The sequence below is a fragment of the Triticum dicoccoides genome, chromosome 5B (genome assembly GCF_002162155.2).
Source record: "Triticum dicoccoides isolate Atlit2015 ecotype Zavitan chromosome 5B, WEW_v2.0, whole genome shotgun sequence".
Lineage (NCBI taxonomy): Eukaryota > Viridiplantae > Streptophyta > Magnoliopsida > Poales > Poaceae > Triticum > Triticum dicoccoides.
In genome coordinates this window covers 38,798,562-38,809,435 of record NC_041389.1, presented here as the reverse complement: position 1 = coordinate 38,809,435, position 10,874 = coordinate 38,798,562, and the positions used below count along the sequence as shown (strand labels likewise).

Below are 10,874 nucleotides of genomic sequence, written 5' to 3'. Positions count from 1 at the left end.
CACCACACCCCGACACCTGACCCCGACACCCTGACCCCGACACCCCGACCCCGACACCACACCTCGACACACAGACCACGACACCACACCCCGACACTCCGACCCCGACACGATACCCTGACCCCAAAACAGCACCCCGACACCGACATGACACCCCGACCCCCTAAACCTCCCGAAAAGGTGCTCTTTGGCCTTCCAGAGGCCGACGGGGTTATATATTTGTGAATTATTAGTTAGGTCATATATTTTTTGATTTTGTTATGAAAAACATCATATATAATTGTGTTGATCGGGTAGATTTAAATGTGCAGTTGTTTCATCGCTGCGAGGTTTGGTGTTCGACGACCTCGCCGTGCGTTTGACGAGCTCTGCCCCTTCGTTCGTGGGTGAGCACAAATGACATGTCCTTCTCCCCCATTAATTATTTGCACAAATGACATGAAATTTGGTAGCTAGCTATATATGTGTCTTGAATCATCAGTATGCGTAACCAATATGTGTCTCCCGTTCAAAAGCATCATAGTTATAAATATGCATGCATTTGCATATTTATAACCTTGATTCTTTTGAATTGTCCAACGCTATCCATGGACAGCCCGAGTATGTGTAGATTGGGTTCGTTTTCCCATATGCTTTGCTCCGGATCCGACGCATAAATTTCGTCAGTGCCTCCCCTGTTGTTCTCCGGGTACACATCCTCTTTGTTTATTGCAGAGATGTGTATCAGGAGAACAGCGGGGAGGTGCTGCCGAAATTTTGCGTCGGATCCGGAGCATAGCTTGGGAAAATGAACCCAATCTACACATACTCGGGTGGGATTAGGACCTATCATTACCTATTAGAGTGTAGGTTGCATGGACGTAATAAAATTGACAAAGTAGATCAACTGATGAATATATACATGGTGAATTATATATATAATTGTTGTGTGTCCAGTAGCTCTGAAAGTCAAGATGAGCGATCGTGTGTGTGTATACCGGTCACACTGGTCAGAACAAATGGAGCGCTGAATGGTTCACAAAAACCAAGGGGTTTGTGCAAGCTGCATTTGCAAATGGCCAGAGGAAAACTTGGTGCCCCTGTTTCCGATGCGGCAATTGGGAAAAGAGGACAGAGGCTGAAATGGGTAAACACCTGCAGAAGAATGGTTTTACGCCCGATTATACGGTGTGGACATTTCATGGTGAGTCTACCCAACGTGACCGAGCTGAGGTGGATCATCGTCGCACCGACGAGCATGGTACCGGGATGGAAAACATGGTGCAAGACTATGATGATGCTCGGGATTCGGACGAGGAGATGGAGGAATCTGCAAAGGCCTTCAATGAAATGTTGGAGTCTTCAAAACGTCCGCTCCACGAGCACACTGAGCTTTGTCAGTTGGATGCCATCTCATAAGTAATGGCTTTGAAGGCTCAGTTCAACTTGGGCAGAGAATGCTATGACGCAATTATGACAGTATTTGGACACTTTCTATCCAAAGGCCATGTAATGCCTGCAAACCTGTACCAGTCGGACAAAATCCTCCGTGCACTGAAGATGCCCTATGAGAAGATACATGCCTGTGAGAAAGGATGTGCCTTATTTAGGCTTGACTATGTGGACTTGAACTATTGTCCCATTTGCAAGTGTTCCAGGTATATTGTGGTAGACAACGGTATGGATGAGAAGACACAAACCAAAATCCCTGTTAGTGTTCTTTGGTATATGCCAATCGTACCAAGACTTCAACGTCTTTTCATGGTCGAAGAGACGGCCAGACAGATGACATGGCACAAAACAGGCAAAAGAACCGAACTAGATGCAGATGGTAATCTAATGATGGTACACACATCGAATGGTGTTGCGTGGAAAAAGTTTGATGAATTACATGTTGACAAAGCGGCAGATCCGAGGCATCCTCGAGTCGGCATCCTCGAGAAAAATGTAAAAATAAACGTAGAATTGAAGCGTCTATGGCTGATGCATTCATTCATCACCGAGGAGGCGGCAAACTTCGTGACATCACACTACGAAACTAAAAATCGTCATTTGCATAATCCGAAGCCTCGGTACAATGCTGACGAGCCTAAAAAGGGTGGATCCAACCTCAGCCTATTCAAAGGCAATCTCGCACCAGCCAGTGTTTCAAATCCAGTATCTTTGGATAACGAAGAATGGCGAACCATTTCGTTGTATATCTTCAACAACCTGATAGAAGTGCGGCCGTACATCGAATAAGTTCTCGGTACATTGTTTCGCAACTTCTATTTCCTTTGAACTGCTCTTATTCTTGGATATTTCATACAGTCGATACGTCGCCCTATTCTCATATGGAGCGGTGATCCAAAAGGATTTCGTCGAAGAGTATGAGCTTCTCGCAAAGCAAGGAGGCGGCTATCCCGGTTTCATCTCTTGGTTCAAACAAACGGTAAATTCTATTAGACAATTTCATTTCACTCACTAATTTGTGCGTAATGCAACAATCCTTTCATATTAAACTTGTAGGCTAATTCAGAGTCTATGGACGCCGAATTGCGACAAGTCGCTAATGGTTTTGACTATAAGGTCCATTCATTTGACAAATACGACATCAACGGGTATCGTTTTCGTACCTATGGCAAAGAGCTATCTATGGCCGACCGAAAGTCTACAAATTGTTGTGTATCTGCTATCGGTGAAGGAGGTACCGAGTATTATGGGAGAGTTGGAGTAATTTATGAACTTCTATTCTATGGTGAAAACCCACCGAATGTCATAGTCTTCAAATGTTATTGGTTTCAGCCGAAGGAGACTAGAAGGACTCATGAACATATATGGCTAGTTGAAATCAACCAAAGCACCCATTTAGATGTTCCTGATGTCTATATTATGGCTCAACAGGCGACCCAAGTATTCTATCTACCCTGGGCCTGCCAAACTAATTCAAATCTGAAAGGTTGGGATGTCGTTTATGAAGTGCCGCCACGTGCTAGACTATCTCCCCCAAAGGAAGAGGATTATGAACCTCACATTAACCCAGACACATATGAAGGAGAATTCTTCCAAGAGACACGTCTTTCCAAAAAGCGTTTCAAGAACCGGTATACTTCACCCCAAAACATTGAAGTAGACAGCGATAGTGAATCCCACATCACCCCAGAGGAGGAACAAGAAGAGCCGGAACAAGAAGAGGTTACTGCTGCGGACGACCTCTCAATGCTTGACCGATTACGTAAAGGTGGCCTTCCACATGTTGATGCCACTGAACCCTATGAGCCCGTCATTGATTATAGTGATGATGATGATTATGCATTTATTGATGATACTGATCGAGATTATTAGTAGTGTCAGGTATTCAATTTTTTTATGTTGTACTTGATGATGATACACTTAAATGATATACATATTATTATTCATGTCGGTATTTTTTTTATGTTGTACTAATTTCGTTTACTCTTTGTCATGGCAAGTGTTGAAAGATGGAAGGGGAGCCGACTGAGGCCAAGGACAAACGTGCCCAAATTGAAGGTGTGCCACACCATCAAGGTAGCTCCAGCTTATATCAGTTCGGGCGGAATTGATTAATGTGGTTTGCTTCATTATTAATGCAATTCATTCATTATGCTAGCTTGAGCCCTTTAATTACTAATTTACTTTGTTTCTCTCTTTCAGGCATGCTACAATAAGACGGATAAGGTGTCAGAGGGGTACGACCTGTATGCCAAGGCCCACACTGCATCTTACAAGCAAGTCAAGGGGAAGGCGAGGAAAGGGGAGGAGTTTAACCCGAGCCAGATCCCCTACAATCCAGAGCAGGTGATGATATCTAGTGGTGGGAGGTCCCGTGGCTCCATAGCCATTGATCCAGAGATTGCTCCTGAGACCACGGTGAGTTTAATTTGAATGGACGTTACTTGCTAGTCTTAACATTTAAGTGTCATCATGCTAACGAAACATTGGAAATGATCTTTGGTGCAACGTTACTCCACACAAGCATCACACGATCCTTCTCCAGCTACTGGCCTGAGCCAGCCCGCTCCCACACCTCCATGATCAAGGTAAGTTTCTCTAGTTTTTTGCTTAACAAATGCATAAAGACCTAGACTTAGCTTTATTTCATCCAATATGCTTACCTTAATGACCTAGACGTAGCTTCTTTTCCTGCAAAATGACTTAATAAGCTTACTGACCTCCAAAACCAGCCATTTTACCTAAGTTAGCTCTAAAACGATCTATACTTAGCTTTGTTTCCTCCAAAATGACCTAAGTTAGTTATAATATGCTTAGTTAACTAGGTTTGCTCAATAATGACATGTACTTACTTTACTTATGTAAAAAAACAGCATAATTAACTTAGTTAGCTCATAAACGATCCATTTTACCTACATTAGCTCTAAAATGATGCATTTTACCTAAGTTAGCTCATAAACGATCCATTTCACCTAAGTTACCTCACAAACAATGGCGTGCTTCTTCTTCTAGTCACCTTTTCCTAACTTTCTTATTTGCCATTTTACAGATTTCATTCACTTCTCGAAAGCTAGCTTACTATGATGGAGTGCTTGTTTTTAATTTCATTCTCTTCTAGTATTCTTCTAGCTTGCTACGATGGAACTTGCTATCTTGATGAAACTTTGCATTGTAATATGTATGTGCAACTTTGCTATCTTGATGGAACTTGCTATGTATGAGTGGATGGAACTATATATGTATGTACGATGAAACTTATGTGCTGTTAAATAGCTCTATGAAATATATCTATATATGTCATATATATTTGCTGTGAAAATTGTTGGATTTAAAAAAAAAATAGAAGAAAAGAGCCAATATGCAGGCTCTTTGCCGTCAACCACCAACGGCAAAGGTCTCTTTGCCATCAGCAGCGGACGGCAAAGAGGCCACGTGGCAGGCAACTGTGCTTCCTGGAAGGCTGACCTATTTGGTCAGTTTGCCAACAGTGGCTGACGGCAAAGAGAAAAAAACTTTGCCTACAGCGACGGATGGCAAAGGCCTTCCGATGTTTGTTGTCAGCGGCCGACGGCAAAGGCTTGCCGTTAACCACCTAATGGAGTAACAGCGCAATTATTGTCGTCAGTATTCTTTGCCGTCGTCAGCTGATGGCAAAGGACCCTTTGCCGTCAGCCGCCCAAAGCGGACGGCAATGTAGCTCTTTGCCGTCCCGTACGTTGCCGTCCACTTTTGCCGTCCGCGGCGGACGGCAAAGACCTTTGCCGTCCGCCATCCGTGCCTTTGCCGTCCGCTGTGGCTGATGGCAAAGTAGCTGATTCCTGTAGTGAATCCTGCTATGCATGTTACTGCTCGCGCCACTTCTCTTTGCTCCTGGTAAGCGACCTACGTCTGCAAATTTCATACTGTACCAAGAACCATGCGTTTGCCATCCAAACATGAACTTTTACTCCATTACACATCCATCTATTTTGCTTTTGTGGATCATTATATTGCAGGGCCTCATCTTTTTTTCATACACCATGCATGTTATGGTGGTTGTTTTGTAGGATCGGAAGCCGATACCTGCACAAAATACAGCGATAGCTATCAGGGGCGTCCATGCCGTGACGATCCATGTCTTCAGGGCTGTAAAAAGGATGGTTTTACCCAAGGGCGGTGCCGCCTGGCCTACCTAACAATCGTATGTATCTGCGAAAAAGAATGTTGAATAAGAACATGTAGCAACCGCCGTGGGATGTGTGATGTGTCAAATAATATATTCCCTCCGTCCGAAAATACTTGTCATCAAAATTAATAAAAAAAATGTATCTCAAACTAAAATACATCTAGATACATCCTCTTCTATCCATTTTGATGACAAGTATTTTCGGACGGAGGGAGTAGCTCTGTGGTACACTGAGTTGACGATGATCAATAACACGAGTTGAGGCTTTACCAAATATTATTATATTCTAGAAAAACAATTTGGTTCCTTCGTCAAGCTTCCCAGCTTCTTCCTGTCGTCAACATGGTTTTTTTTCCCACCGAAATAGTATGATCGTGAACCTACTTAATTACCTTTTCATACTGTCCAGCCGGGCGCTTGCCGATCCATTTTGGCTGTAGGCTCACTCATATGGTTCTGAGCCACTGCACTCGACGCCTCCTCCGCGAAGATTGGTAGCCTATTTTTGCCCTTGCTCCAAGTCCTCCAAGATCACATTGGTCTATGGTGGAATGCTCTGCCCGCCATGCATCAGTTTCCTTCTCCGTTAGTGTCACATAACATTTCAGATCGATCTTCTCTTTCTCTGGAGCCCAGTTGCCCGACGGACCCCAAAAGTAGAGTTTGTCCCTCCGCCGCGGGCGATTCTGATTCTTGCTGCTGCTCCACGCCTCCTCCGCCATTGCCGAGCTGCCCTCCATTGGAACCGGATCCAATCAACCCTCTTTCCCCAGGCCATCAACTAGACCGGAAGTATAGAATCCCTCTTTGCCAAGGAAGCAAGCCACTATGAAGATGCGTATGTATGCTGCTGCTGCGCCAACAAGAAAAGAAGCTTCTTTCTTCTTTCCCCCTCCTCGTCTTCCCTGGAGGATGGATGCAAGAAGGAAAGGATCACACTCCATGGCCCGGCTTTATCTCTCTTTCTCCACCGTGCTTCCTTCCCCATCTGAAGCCACAGCGGAGGCGAATGTGACGGCATCCCTCCTTCCTGGTAATTTCTTTTGTCCTTCTTCTTCTTATTATCAGTCTGCTCTGGTGCTGGATCTATCACACCCTCTGAATAACCGGAACATTTGGCCATCTGCTAATTGTAGTTTGTGAATCGTAAATTATCCTTCTTATTACTCTGCTCTAGTGGCCATTTGCTAATTAGTTTGTCAATTGTAAATTATCGTTCTGGTCTGCCATTTTGCAGATCTCTCAAGTTCAGTCGCTTGGCGTCGAGGCTGCGTTCCTCGCTCTTGGATACCAACCCCATTTTGGTCGCTCACGAAGCTGCCGTCGACAACAACAACACCAGGTATATGCTCTGTTTCCTCTCTGTTATTTGCCTCTTCAGATTTAGCTCAAGGCCAGCCATTGATTGGTCCAACTGATCTTGTTTGCAGTACAGCCTCTATCCGTAAAAACTAGTTGAACTGATCTACAGAAACATCCAGTAAAATGGAGGGGACGGCCATCAGCATCGGCAAGTCCGTGTTGAGCGGGGCGCTCAACTACGCCCAGTCGGCTGTGGCCCAGGAGGTCGCTCTGCAGCTTGGTGTCCAGCGTGACCATTCCTTCATCAGGGGTGAGCTCGAGATGATGCAGTCATTCCTGATGGCTGCGCACGGCGAGCGAGACGACAATAAGGTGGTCAAGACTTGGGTGAAACAAGTCCGCGACGTGTCCTACTCTGTCGAGGACTGCCTCCTGGATATTGCTGTCCGTCTGGAGAAGCAGTCTTGGTGGTGTCTCTCTCGCAAGGTGCTAGCTCGTCGTTATGTGGCAAACCAGATGAAGGACCTCAGAGCTGAGGTGGAGGAGGTCAGCCAGAGGAACCAACGGTACCACCTCATCAAGGGCTCTAGCTCCAAGCCTACCTATGCTGTTGGGCAGCCTATCATGTCGAGCGCGACGATGTCTGCCGCCTATGATGCAAGGCTGCGGCGGCATAAAGCAAAAATGGATCTTGTTGAGTTGATCAATTACAAGGATAATGCACTTCAAGTGATAGCGTTGTGGGGCACGAGTAGCACTGATCTGGGGGAGATATCCATCATCAAAAGTGCTTATGAAGATCCCATGATACACAACAATTTTGATTGTTGTGCTTGGATCACATTGATGTGTCCTTTCAGTCAGACAGACTTCATTCGAAGCATTGTTAGGCAAATCTGTGTTAATTCTCTTCAAAAGACAGGAGAGGAAGGGAAAACCACTATTGGGGCCCAAGTTTTGAAGATGATGGCAACGACAAAAGAAGATGATTTGGCTTGTGAGTTCAAGAGATATTTGAATGACAAGAGTTACCTAATTGTACTCAATGACGTACACAAGATTGAAGAGTGGGATTGCATTAAAACATGTTTCCCAAACAACAACAACAAAGGAAGCTGAATCATAGTGTGCACTGAGCAAGTTGAAGTTGCATGCTTATGCATAGGAGCAGAGGATGAAGCTTTAGTGCACAAGAAGTTATTTGCTGATGAGTCTCTCTATGCTTTCTACAGTAAGGTAAAATTTTAAGTCCTTACAATTTTCTAATTAACTCTACACTTGTTTTTTTTGGTTCACTGTCTCAACCACTGGTTTACATAAATAACTAGACTTGGACTTGTGTTGTCATGAAAGTTTTAGGTTCATCACCATTCCCTCTATACATTTCACTTACATAGTTTAATTAAACAATAATGTATCAAAACCTATGTGCAAAATCGACCTCATTTGCTGTTTCTACACCACCCTCCCTTCCCCATCATCGGGTTGCTTGTCCTCTGCCTTAGGCCCTTAGCTAGCCTTAGATTCAATATTGATCATGCAAATAATTCTAGTGGTTACAACTTCATACTCCATTTGTTGTGGTTACAACTTCATACTCGATTTCTATTGGTTACAACTTCATGCTCAAGTCCTCAACTCTTGCATGGAGTTATTTGGCTTCTTATACTTTTCTAGGGGCCATTGTCAGCAACCACATACTTCTTTCATAAATTAACTAGACTTGAACATGTGTTGTCATGAAAGTTGTAGGTTAATAACCATTCTACATAATTTAATTACAAATTAATTATACATTTCCTCTTCTTAATGAGAAAGAATTTGTATGATTGATATACATTGCACTTATGCTACATCTGAGATATATAGTAACCTTAATTTATCAAGGTAAATGTGCAAAAATTACTACATCTGATGTTTCTACACCTCCACATCCCTTCACCATCACCTAGTTGCATGTCCTCTGCCTTAGATCCAATGAACATGCAGGTAATACGATTGGTTACAACTACACCTCATATACTCCATTCATTTTCTAGCTCAAGCCATCAACTCTTGCATGGATTTATTTGGATTCCTATACTTAACTAGCGTTCACTGGTCAGTACATACTTCCATAAATTATATTCTCTCTATCTTCTTTAGACACCAAATGAAAGCAAGCAAATTATGAAGTTACCCCAAATAGTTCGAACATATATTGTGACTGACAACTAATGAATGGTCAAAAAAATTAATCTGGCAAAGGGATCATTATATACTATCATCATCCTCTAATTGTTTCATGAATTTTGGAAAGGTTCCAACCATTGGAACTCTTAACAGTGTCACTGATGAAAATTCCTAGTACATGTTTTATGTGTAAACCTATCTTATTTTCCGTAATATTTTTGCTTGATATTTTGCATGTTCAAGCTAATTGTGTGCTTGTATTTAGGTATATCAGGAGGGAAGAAATTCAGCAGAAAAAGGATCCGTCTCATATGTAGTCTCTACTGGTGTTAACAACTCTACACACAAGAACATCCTCACTCGCACGGAGACAATGCCTACTCTAGAGGAATCTTGTCTCATCGGGAGAGGGAATGAAAAAGTGGAAATCATCAAACTAATCTCAAATAAAGATCTCCAGCATTTTCATGTGATTTCCTTGTGGGGAATGGGTGGTATTGGAAAAACAACACTAGTCACAGATATTTATCAAAGCCAAGAGATCAGTAGCATGTTTGATAAGCATGCTTGTGTCACAGTCATGCGCCCTTTCAACTCAGCAACACTCTTGCAGAGTTTAATTATGCAATTCAGAGATAAGAATGAAGATAAAAATGAGACAGATTTGAGGAAATGTTTAGAAGGAAAGAGATATTTGCTTGTTCTTGATGATCTGTGGTCCAGAGTAGAGTGGGATGCTATAAAAGAGTATTTACCAGAAACTGCAGCAAGCTGTGTAATAGTCACCACAAGGGAAGAGAATATCGCCAAGCAGTGCTCAAAGAATAAAAGAAACATATACAGGGTCAACCATCTGGGCCCTAATGACGCATGTGCTCTTTTCACCAAAAAGGTACAAATGGAGCAATGTCATACTCAATGATTCTCCCTCTTATTTATATTACATTTATGGAATGAATGTTGTCAATTTGTTTATTTGTTTTTTGAAGGGCCAATTTTTTTATTTCAGTGAATGCTAAACTACTTTAAACTTCACAAACAATATTTTTATGTCCACTAGAAAATTGGAATTGCCATTCGTTTGAAATCTTATGCAATAGCTAGAATAATACTCCCTCTGTAAAGAAATATAAGATAGTGATCTACATGCTCTTATATTTCTTTACAAAGGGAGTACATATAAATACAAAAAGCTTTGGTACATAAACTACGATTACAATAAGGTGGAGACATGATAATTTGTATAGTTATAGTTAGGCCCAACCAAATTATTTGTAGATTTTGTAGCTGTCAAAGTGAAGTAGGATATGCCGGTTTCGCTAGCGAACAGCAAAGAAGTCAGACAGTAGAAGTGCAAACAAAGGTCCATCCCTTTTCTTGTGGATACTGTCTCAACATTTGTTCAAGAACGCGGTAATTTCAAAAATTTCCTACGCACACGCAAGATCATGGTGATGCATAGCAACGAGAGGGGAGAGTGTTGTCCACGTACCCTCGTAGACCGTAAGCGGAAGCGTTATGACAACGCGGTTGATGTAGTCGTACGTCTTCACGATCCGACCGATCTTAGTACCGAAAGCACGGCACCTCCGCGATCTGCACACGTTCGGCTCGGTGACGTCCCACGAACTCACGATCCAGCAGAGTGTCGAGGGAGAGTTTCATCAGCACGACGGCGTGATGACGATGATGATGAAGCTACCGACGCAGGGCTTCGCCTAAGCACCACAACGATATGACCGAGGTGGATTATGGTGGAGGGGGGCACCGCACACGGCTAAGAGATCAATGATCAACTTGTGTG

General features: G+C 43.0%; 1 pseudogene; it reads left to right on the top strand.

Annotated features, from left to right (window-relative positions):
- The first annotated feature begins 6,508 nt into the window (after nt 1-6,508).
- LOC119308991 overlaps nt 6,509-10,874 on the top strand; it is a 9,288-nt pseudogene continuing 4,922 nt past the window's right edge.